A 12,249-nucleotide genomic window follows, 5' to 3' on the forward strand; every position below is an offset into this window, starting at 1 on the left:
ACGATACTTTTTCTCGTCGTACTCGGATAATTAAGCGTTTAAAATAAGCTTTTTCCAAAAATACTAGGCAGATGTTATTACGATTGTTTTATTACAATTATGCTTGCATTTATATCAATAAGTTGTACATTTTAGGATTATTTTTAGCTTGTTCTGTATTTCAAAGTCTATTGACACATTTTTTCTTCTTTATACATATTTATGATAGAGCATTTTGCAAAAAAATTACTATCGGTTTCTGCGATACCTTTAAATATTTTTCCTATTGGTTCATCCAAATCGATCGTTCAGGTACATCTTAATTGTAAAAAAATACTCTACAGTTCCTTTAAAATTTATTTCCATGATATAAGTGTCCGATAATGCATTCAGACGCCCGACATGCAAAATATGTAATATCAAAGAGTAGTGCGAACAAACGGAACATCATGGTGCATCTGTTTTTCATACCGCAGTTAGAATTTACGTAAGATTGAAGCACGCGATGGCTGTCGGTCGCTCATCGATCAAATTCCTATCAACGAAGCTGCGAATCTACTCTTGGTAGAATCTCCTCACGGATATGGATCATGTTGGAATCTAATACCGTCATCGAACACCGTCGTCAAACGACGGGTTGCGATGCGCTATTAGATATTCTCCATTCATTATAGCGAGATATTAACGAAGACAGTAACAGATCACGCCTAGCCGCAAATTACTGTGGCACAACCGGAAAAGTCCGTAGACCTTAGCACAATTTTTGCCGATTATCATATAAAAATGTACGATCGACGGGAAGAATAAAAAGATAAGGAATCAACTTAGAATTAGGCATAAATGTGCTTTAAAAATCTGTTTAAAAATATATACAAAATACAATTAAACTTGTACTGCGTATTATTGTTTTATTATGAAAGATAACATTTATGTTTAGTTTCAAATATAACGAGTTTTTACGGGACACATATTATTCGCGCAGAAAATGGATTGCTTCGGTCTCAGTCACTCGCAGAATAGAGATGATCCATTAATCGAAAGTTCCGCGATATTCCCTGGTTATCCATTCTGATTTGATCAACTTGCATTCTACCGAGTAACGGTGATGCTCTCGGTCCACGCAATTCTGCGGTGGAACCGTCATCGCGTGTAATTTAATGATGACAATGATGCATAATGAGACGGACACGTGTAATTTCATCTTCTTCCGTCCTGAATCATTCGTATACCTCGTACAGAGCGTTCCAAAATCATAAATAATACAGCCTCGATATAAAAAAAGTATAGAAAAAATCAGTAAAATATATATGAAACATAGTATTTTTTATCATGTTTGAACAATTAAGGATGGAAGTGGTTTATTACAAACTAGCTTCATGGAAAAATAAAGACGGAAATAACCCACTTTGGGGCCCACGATTACGCGTAACTAAAAATCGTAATTAGCTATTCTATCTATTTCAAAGATTTTTAAGTTATACTAGTCAATTCTCTCAATTAGTTCTGTCGATATTTAGTTACGCAAAAATAATTTTCACTTAACCAAAATGGCACTAAATGTTAATTAGGGTTACGATATCCAAATAATTTGATTATCTAAAATCGTGGGCCTCAAAGTGGGTTATATTTTTCCTAGAGTACTCGTGCTTCGCTACGGTAACTACTTTAAATAAAAAACGAAGTCGATATCTCATAAGAGATATTGGAGGAATCTGAGAAACACATTTTTACCCCTTTTCACCCATTTACGGGTCGTGCTTACGTCATGGAAAGAACTCCCCGAATTTCATGTTTCTAGGGGTTTGGGCTGAACGTTGATGAGTCAGTCAGTCAGTCAGTCAGGACACATTTGTTTTTATATATATGGATAGAGGGAAACTTAGTTGTTTTTCCTTCCACGGAGTTTCTGTCGCTGTAACTCTTTAATCTTACTCTTTCAATCTTTGGCTTAGAAGCCACAAGTCATTTCTCATAGTCAAAGAAAGTTCGTTATTTTGTATTTGTCTTTAATATTCATCGTAAAAATGTTTTGTAGTCAAAGTTGTAGATGCCTCCTAGCCATTTGGTGATTTCGGAGCAGCCTATGCACGTCAAATACGACACATATCGATGTCCCGAGCCTACTATACGCAAACAATTCCGGGGATGGCGTAATTCAGTGTACGTAGACCTCTGTATCTCATCCGTACGCGTGTGCAGGTATGCGTGTGCAGGAGTGTACGCACATGTGATGATGTGTACGCACGCGAATGGGTATTTCGCAATCCGTTCACTGTTCATCCCCTGCTCATCCTTCTCCTCTCTCTCTTTCGCTCATTCTCTTTCTCTCCCCCCCCCCCTCTCTCTCTCTCTCTCAGTCACGTCGCAATCAAATTATATACAATCCCATCGGAGAGGATTGAATACATAAAATACTATCAACGATTCGCTCCGACCCAATTCGATTCGCCGCCGTTCCGTCGACGTTATTGCCACCACCCGTTATCGGCAGGCAAGCTAGCTGTTTCCGGTAATTATTTCGGACTTTACATGCACGATTACATACGTTTCGACTATTCATAGTATATATCTGATTTTGCCAATGTGCGCCGGCATTGGACGATAGTTAAGCGGAGAGAACTCAACACTCGAGAGAAGCGAGGTATTTACAGTGTATGAGCATATACTGTACTATATTGCATCGTCCAGATCGCAATATAGCTATACATTATTTTGGATATCGTTGAAATCTATATTCGCTGGTCTCACCTCTGCGCCGTTAAAATGTAGCTATTCAATTCCGTCACTTTTACTGAATCTAGTTATTCCGATTGCTCCGAGAAAAACAGATTGCTAGATAGACATTTTTTAACCCGTCTGTTTTAATTTTTCAAGAGAACACGATACATCCATTAGTTCCCTGTCTGATCGCGATCTTGGAAATGAAATTAATCTTCAAAGAGGCGAGTTCAATTCTCTCATTGCAACCTCGGAGACAATCTCTTCCGAGGAAAATATCTTTCGAGGTTTCCCAATGCACGCGCAATCCTCTCAACTTGGGCGCGTACAACGAGCAACCAGAGAAGTTCGATTCCGAAACTCCTCACGAACTCTATTTCAAGAATCAGTGACAACAAGCAGAAGATTCTCCAGTCTCTTAATGAAACATCAAAATTGGAACGCTTGCGCCGTTCTGGATCACGCGCGCGCGTGCAAACTTGCGTCACAATATGAAATTCTCCGTTACAGAGACGTTGCAAAGACAATCTAACGAGATGAACAAAGCAGTATTAAAGGTGTCAAAAATTTATTAAAAATTATTAGATCGTACGTAGACGATGCTTTCCCGCGTATCGTCTATACGTATGTCTGATAACTTCTCAAAAAAATCATCGTCCACGAACGAATTGTTTATTGCAGCAATTTTCTACTGCGCGATTAAAAATCTACGATTTCATACGAATTATACGCTTCTCCAAATTTCAGTTTAACTATGACGTTTCCGTTCAACGGAAGCCGGATGTCCGGATTTAGCTAAATGCGCAATGTAGATGCGGACTATTGTGGAGCCGAAACGTTTAGTCGGAGTCAGACAATGGTACTTATCATTTGCGTACATGCGACTTCGCATTATAAACTCGCAGATTACCGTAACTCGGATAAAACCCTACAATGCGGAAGTGGAGTCACGGGCGGAATCTTTTGCGCGACGCATGTCCTTCACATCGTATAATCCTATTAACGACAAATTAATACACGTGAAGCTCCGTGACGGCGACGTTTTTCAACGCACGCAACGTAGCGTGAAGTTATTCCGGTAAATTCCTGTGAGCGCATTATACATAAATCCTTTACCTTCGTAAAGACGATGCCAGAATTTCTCTCTCGCTAAGAGTCTACTAAGAGGTTGGATACATGTACATCAGGGAAAGATAAGCAGCTTAATTTCGAACGAGATTAGTCCGGACGTTCAATCCCGTACACAGTCTTCTCTTTGGCACATAACGACGCCCGGTACTCCCAGCTGATGTTAATCTCGGGATTAATCCGGAAACGAACTCTCTCGCTATCATTTTTCTATGGTTCGTTATATTTCCAATTTATATCGACGAGCAACGTTATCATAGTTCCAGCTACCGTTATCGCGAAGAAATGTGCCGTTGTGGGGAAGAAGAAGATATACTAATCTATCGTGCGTGATTAATCCCTTGGGCAGGCAGGATTAGTTATACAGATGTCCAATAGTGATATGTTTTTACCTTTGCCAGATCTTACATTATTCTTATTAGATTTCCATAATTATCTATACATTCATTAATAATACATTAAAATATTATATTAGAAGAATGTATGACATCCGATTTTTCTCCGTACCTAATTATATAAATTACAACACCCGAATTGTATAATATTTATTGCATAGTAACTTTAATGCAACTGATTTTATTAACGCCGACCTTATCACACGAAAGACCATTCAGTGGAACAATAGAATAAGCTATAGCGATTTAAGGTACTTCGTTCCGATAAAATGGTTGCGAAACAATCATGGAAAGCTTGCACGCGCTTCCTGAGCCGCTTTATTGAAATTATAATTGCAACGGATGAAATCTTCAAATCCAATCTGCCGCTTAGGTATGCACGACGAAATTCGATCTATCGTTCTTGAATAATTTCGCACTTAGTTCTTCTCCTCGCTTCACTTCGCCGATATACCCCCCTCGATAAGCCGATAACTGTGCACGGTTTGCAGAATCCATAAATTAGGCGCGAAGTTCGATTTGTGCTCTTTGATAATCCCCTCATTCGCATACGAGAGGCTCGTGCATTATAACTTGGCGATGCATTTGCATGTCGCATCGACAAGACCCAATCTTCGGTCAAGTTACACGAGCAATATCGATATAGTAATATAGATAGGATGTACTTTATTAGCTACATCTCCGGTTGTTTACTTTACTTTAATCAATTTGTAATTGATTTTTTCGTAATAAATATCAAAATTGTAATCTCTTACTTTTTAATACAAACTAAAGCGCTTGTCTTATTAACATTTTTATTGGAAAATTAATTAAAAACATATTTAAGGCTGAAAATCCAATGAAAAAATAACCGATAAAATTTGGTTAACTCTGCATGTTGTGTACATTGTTAATATTGTGTTGCATTCTATACAAAATGAATGAGTATTAATCGTTTCAATAATAAACCTGAAAGTTGAAACAAACATACATGTTTATGATATACGAAGTAAAAAAATAAAATAAAAATAAAAATGTGCGTTATGGAAGGAAATGATTTGTTTATAAGCAAGCGTAGGCGAGTGAAAATGTGCCGACCACATGTGAAGCGGTATCCTTTCACACATGGCGCAATCTCGCGCGCACACATTTTCGACCCTACTTCATCCCTCGAAAACGGCCAGGTCTCTCAAACCCCGAACCCACCTTTCATCGCCATTCTACAACCAGATAAATTTCCAACCTTGAATCGTGCTCGACCCTTTTTGTTCCCGTGAGTACGGTAGACGGTGTAAAATAATGCGCTGATCTAACCTTCTCCATTTATTGCGAGAGAAAGTCTGTGTAAAGCTATATACCCCTGCACTGTATTAAAGCTTACGTACAGGCCGATACATTTTGTCGTGTCGTTTGGCATTTATACTCATTCGTGATAGAATCATAAACAATTTTCCTTAACCAAGAAACACGAGAGTAACACATCAAGATGGTACATATAAATATCTTCATTGCTTTAAGATTTTTTACGATGGTCTTAATTTTTTAAAGTAACCGACGTTAGCATATTTATAACGCTACACAGAGAAAAATAATCATTCTACAGCCGCAAGGAAAGTACTTATTATATTTTGTTTTGTTTAAGTAAGTTTTCTTACAACAAAGAAAATTTTCTTACTAATAGTTTTCAAATATATTGACATAAGTCAAGAATATTGTTTTGAGTAAATGTAATACTTATTGTTAGATTGACTTTTATGGTAGACTTGCGGATATATAAGCTTATCAATTACTTAATCCGCAAATCTACCATAAAGTCATTATAAGCATTACATTTACTCAAAACAATATTCTGGTTTTCAAATACTTGTGTCAAGATATATATTTGAAAACTATTAGTAAGAGAATATTCTTTGTTGTAAGAAAACTTACTTAAATAAAATAAGTATAAGTGCTTTTTTTGGGCTGTAGAATGATCATTTTTAAGTGTGTAGATATTTTAAAAAGATCGATTATTTTTTATATTGATCAAAATCCGTAAAAATTCTATTAAGTCACGTTTCTGAGATAGAGTTTAATAACTTAATACAATATATTAATCAAAATATTATTATTATTAAATAAATATAACACATTAAAGTTGGTAATAAAAAATTTTTCGGTTTTTTACATCATAAAATAACAGTAAAATTTTATCTTTTACACAGATTTTCATATCTACTAAATTCCTTCAGTAAATAAAAAAATAATAACTTACCGGTCGACGCGCAACAGCGGAGTTGTAATCCTGCGTTGATCTGTAACATAAATATTGATATTTTTACATTAGAAAAATGTCTAAAATTATCAATACGAGTAAATAATTATATCACGCCCGTTAAATTTTTAACGTTATTATTTCAACAGATCTGATTTTAAAATAAATCACGACCGCCGACGCCGGCCGCATATTTCCGCATTAATTCGTTCTCATAATTTAATCCACGAAAAATCCAAGTAATATTACGACCGTGCGAATAAGAGAGAGACACGACGTTCGCGACGAAATATCTCTTCTCGCATATCCCGGGGATCGGATCGTACTCCGAAATCACGAGATTCCGCCGGAGTTAAACGAGTAATAGTATAGGTATATATCACGTAATGGGCGAATCGAGTCGCTCTTGGAAAAGCAGGGAAAGTGACGGAATCCGTCACAGGCCTGATAGAACAGCAAAATAATAAAGGAGTAATAATTACTCACCTCACGGCTGCCCCGCTGTCGCCCGATGCCTCCCAGGCCCCCTCCTCCTCTCCTCGATCCTCCACCGTTGGACCGCTGTCGCATCTCCGGCGACGCACTCACTCACGACGCGGCGACGTTCACGAAAATCGACGATATCGTTGCTAACGATCGCGCGACACTTTGCACGGCACTCCCGGTATTAATCTCGCGACGCGGCGCGTACTTTGATACACGACGACGGAAGAATTACGGCGGAGAAGTTAACGAACGATCCGCTTGACGCCCGTGACGCTTGACTCCCGCAGCCCGCGCTCCGCAGGTATAGACTCTAACATGGAGGAGAGAATTTCGTAAATCGCGCGGCTAACTTCACTCCGCCACTCTCGCCGGGAGCAACCGCCGCGAGGACGCTACACTTGCCGCTTGTAAAGCGATTTTGGTTAACTGCAATTAAGTCGTCGATTTATGCGAACGTACACTCACATTCGTGTCTATCCCTCTACGATCGCCAAATATCAAAAACGATGAAATACGAAGTTAAACGTACGACGTTAAGAGACTGTGCTCGCTAATTAAACACACGTCGCGGCGTCACTCGATTTATTCCGCTCGATTCCTTTATCCGTGTTCCGAAAACGACTTTTATTCTGAAGCCTCGCGACGCGCGACTCGCACGGTGCGACGGCATCAAGTTGACAGTTGAGAAAAGCGAGACGGATCATTCGAAAGAATGTGATCGAATGCGATATACCTCGGTATCCGTATAAATTCCGCACATGTATTAAATGAACATCTATATATCACAGTTCTTCGAAATCTAAACAATCGGAGTCGGCGATTCGTATATTACTTACTCCGCGATGCGATACGGGAGCGGGAGCGAGCAGGGAGCAACGACGTCAGAAGTCAGAACGCACCGCGCGCGCCGAGCGCCGCCGGCCGCGGTAATACGAGTGGGGATAGAGTGGGAGTAAGGTGACTACACACGATGCGCGTTCAGTAGGTATGCGTAAACAGCCCGAGCCGACCTCTCCCTATCCCCACTGTTCATGTTTACCGCGGCGCGCGGCGCGCGCGGCCCATTCTGATGTCGTTGCTCGCGGATCGCATCGCGGAGTAATATATTACTTAAATATACGAATCGCCAGGTCCGATTGTTCAGATTACAAAAACCTATAATACGTCGAATGTTCATTTAGGCCGGTTCTACAATCAGTCCGCATGTCGGAGTCGGATTTCGGAACGCAGCCGATGGTCCAATGAGGAAAATTCGTTTTCGAAAAAGAAATTATTTCATTGGACCATCCGCTGCGTTCCGACATCCGACTAATTGTAGAACCAGCCTTAATACGTGTGCTTCGCAGAATTTATACCGAGGTATATCGCGCGCGCATTCGATTATATTCTTTCGGATAATCTCGCTTTTCTCAACCGTCAACTTGACTCGCATTTCGTTTCGCGTCGTGTCGCGCAGCTTCAGAATAAAGTTTTCGGAACACGGATAAAAAACCCGAAATCGAGCAAAATCGAGTAAAGGCCATGCCATCGTACATAAAACGCATAACTTAGCATAAAACCGCTAAACCAATGAGCATCCAGCATAAAGTTATCGCCATATTGATTTACATAAGATGCTCATTGGTCCAGCGGTCTTATTCTATGCGTATGCAGCTACGCAATTTGGTGTGCGATATAGCCCTAATGTCGCGCCGCGTTTAATTAGCGATCACAGTCTCCGTTAATGTCGTACGTTTAATCGTATTTAATCGTATTTTGATATTTGGCGATCGTGGGAATGGGGGATATACACAGTGTTCGTAAATCGATGATTTAATTAGAGATAACCGAAATCGTTTCATGAGCGTCAAGTGTAACGTCCTCGCGACGGTTGCTCCTGGCGAGAGTGGCGAGTGAAGTTGGCCGCGCGATTTACGAAATTCTCTCCGCCACGTCAGCGTCTCGCGTCTCTGCCATCTACCTGCCTGTTGAACGTCAAGCGTCACGGGCGTCAAGCGGATCGTTCCTAGCTTCTCCGCCGTAATTCTTCCGTTGCCGTGTATCAAAGTACGTCGCGAGATTAAATACCGGTAGTGCCGTGCAAAGCATCGAAAGTGTCGCGCGGTGCGCGGTCACAAGTGACGATATCGCTGATTTTCGTGCGAGAACGTCGCCGCGTCGGCGGGAGTCGTGAGTGAGTGCGCCGACGGAGATGCGACGACGTACCAACGGTGGAGGATCGAGGAGAGAAGGACGGTGCCTGGGAGGCATCGGGCGACAGCGGGGCAACCGTAGGGTGAGTAATTGATATTCGTATTTATATTTTGCTGTCCTGTGGCGCGTTCCGTTCTCAAGCGCGACTCGATTCGCCCATTACGTGATATTATTCATTATCTCGATTTCGGAGTTCGATCTCCGACATACGCGAGAAGGAGATATTACGTCGCGAACGTCGCGTCTCTCTCTTAGGGCCGATTTCACCGCCTCCGATTAAACTCACTCTTCGTCTCTTTCTAAGGGGAAAGTTAGAAAGGGATAAAAAGTGAGTTTAATCGGAGACGGTGAAATCGGTCGTTATTCGCTCGATCGTAATATTACTTGCATGATTTTTCGCAGATTAAATTATGGAGAACGAATTAACGCGGAAATATGCAGCCGCTTGCGGCGTCGGCGTCGGCGGCTGCGATTGTTTCTTATTACATTAACATTTTAAAATCATATCTTTTAAAATGATGTTTTAAAAATTTAACGGACGCGATATAATTGTTTACTTGAAGTATTGATCTGTTGATTATCTTTCACCCTGCTTTAATATAAGAATGTATTTTTATGTTACAGATCAACGCAGGGTTACAACTCCGCTGTTGCGCATCGGCCGGTGAGTTACTTTTTTATTTCATCACTGATCGCGCGGCGAAAAACCGTGGGTGTTCATCGATCGTTTTTAAGCTCGGCATTAAAGGTTTAATATTAAGATATATTATGGTATTAAAGGCCCGTCTGTGCTTTTCTGCAGGCCACAAAGTGGCTCGTTTGTTCGGGCCCTAAAATTGGGTTTCGTTGTATTTTGCAATAATTTAAGGACGAATACTTTTCTGCAAATCTCCTTTTATGTTCTTTTGCCATTTACTCCGGGTTTTTATTGTCATTTTTCTTCTGTTTTTTTTCTCTCTCTCTCTTCCTCCTTTCTTTATCCTTCTCTTTCATCGTCCTCTACTCTGTGCTTTGCGCTCAATTCCGACGCTTTTAATAAATAAATCGTACCCGGAATTCTTACTGCTTGCTGTTTCTTCCGAGAAACTCACGAGCTATTTAACTGCCGGAACTCAGCGGCGCCGCACCCGAAACTTTAGCCGTTTTTCATTCGCTCGTTTACACCCACGCCGAGATAAACTTTGTTCATTTTCCATTCCCAGTTGCACGCCGCCGCGCCGCCACAGGGGGCATCGCGACAAAGCCGCGTTAAAACCTTCGGCATGCATATTAACCGTGTAGCTTTTTTCGTTAATCAGCAGGGGGCTGCATCATTCCGCGATAATATACCTAGTGTTTGTTTTATGCGATATGTATAAAGCGTCGGCACGCAAAACCACAGATTTTTACAGAGTATCACTTAAAATTAAATGGAATTATATAATGATGATTGTGTTACATTTGAATAACGTTCAGTAATATTGGGAAAATAAAATCCATACGCAAATAGATGACATTCTTGCAGTCATGAGTTCAAATAAAAGATGTAGATAATCAGAAAATGTTATAAATATAACGTCTAGAATATTTTGTATCAACTTATCTTTTTAATTATGATATACGTTATTCCGCTCTATTCACTCTTGTACATTTGAGATAACTCGTTCTTAGATAAACATCCATGTCGAACCGTAACATGATAGCGTGTGTGTAAGCAAACAGACTAGCTTACCCCAATGTTCATCATAAACATAAACTGATAGAGGGCAAGCGCGAATTAAGTCAAGATTACGCGATGTTGCTTTGCTGGAAACTAATCTCACAGGCGAAAATTTGGACGAGGAAAACTGCCGGGGGAGGGTAAAATTGGAGGTAATTTTTCTAAATTGGCATGTCGTGCGTGACGCGCGTAAATATGTACATAGCATACATACACACGAGAGTGCGAATGGCGCCGATCGATGCCACGGTAAAATTCCTCACTAACGGACAAACAAATAGACAAGGCGGATCGAGTTACTAGGGCATAGCGCGATATAAGGGAGAGAAACGGTGAAAAACTTCCGCATTCGGTATCACGGGGAGCTTCGACAGCGACGAGCTGTCGCGAGCAGCTGGATCGTTCGCATGAACTTCTTTCGAGAGCAGCAGCGTGCCGCAGCTGCGGGTCCTTAGAAAACTCCGGATCGCCTTCCGCAATAAAAGGCGACGTCGCCTGCCGGCGCCGTCGATGACGCGGAAGGAATTTTTTGATGGAGATGGTTGCTCCAGCAGAGCTCGAAATAGTCATCTGAGGAAGCACGATCTCGTGTGAGATATCGAGCCTATCGGATGCAGAGAAATATACCGTCTTTGAAGGACCGTTTTTCTTACGGAGAAAAACGTTATTTTATTTAGGAATACAATAAATTAATCTAAAATGTTTGTCTTTCCGCCTTTTTTTTTAAATATATCAAACTTCTTAAAGTTTGATATATAAGACATGTTTAATATTTTTATGTATTTCGATGCTGTCCTTAACTGCCTTAGGAACTTTCAAAATTTAACTTGCTTTTTAGTGCGATCATGTTTATATATCTAATTATAAAAATTAATTATATTTTATTTATTTAAATTTTTATCTAATTATATGCGTTACATGTATTACATTAAATTTGAATTTTAATCAAGAAACTACTTGAAAAGTTATCAAACAAGAACTATATCGATTAATATAAAAATAACTAATTTTTTGGTTCTCTTCTCAGAAAGTATCTTGCTAACTCATAAAATTTCCAGCATAATAAAATACTAAAGAAAACATTTGAGCACTATTGAGAACAATATTTGAAAGTATTCTCAGCCACACACGATTGATATCACGTGGTTGGTATCCCGCGTTGTGCGGTGTCAGCAAATCTAGCAGAAGTCGGGAATGTGAGAGAATCTTACGTTAAGTTCTACTTAGAAGCATTCCAATTTGGAAGAAATTTATCTAAAATGTCTACCGTCATTTTCTAATATAAGCGAATATATATAATAGGCTAACGATACATGCTAAATACAAGATATTACATTAATAAAATAATTTTATTTATAATCGATATCGAGTGAACGTTTTGACTTTATTAAGACTTCTTCAGCACTAGATAAAAATTT

General features: G+C 39.9%; 1 protein-coding gene across 5 annotated transcripts in view; it reads right to left on the reverse strand.

Annotated features, from left to right (window-relative positions):
* Kair1d (Kainate-type ionotropic glutamate receptor subunit 1D) overlaps positions 1-12,249 on the reverse strand; it is a 233,017-nt gene that overhangs the window by 192,193 nt on the left and 28,575 nt on the right. For 4 of the 5 annotated variants that reach the window (XM_071772582.1, XM_071772584.1, XM_071772580.1 and 1 more), the window contains exon 2: positions 6,454-6,493. The exons of the other annotated variant lie outside the window; for it this stretch is intronic. The gene's annotated coding sequence lies outside the window, so the exon portion shown is untranslated. The remainder of the gene's footprint in view (positions 1-6,453; positions 6,494-12,249) is intronic. 5 annotated transcript variants of the gene reach the window in all.

This window comes from Temnothorax longispinosus, chromosome 3 (assembly GCF_030848805.1).
Source record: "Temnothorax longispinosus isolate EJ_2023e chromosome 3, Tlon_JGU_v1, whole genome shotgun sequence".
NCBI lineage: Eukaryota > Metazoa > Arthropoda > Insecta > Hymenoptera > Formicidae > Temnothorax > Temnothorax longispinosus.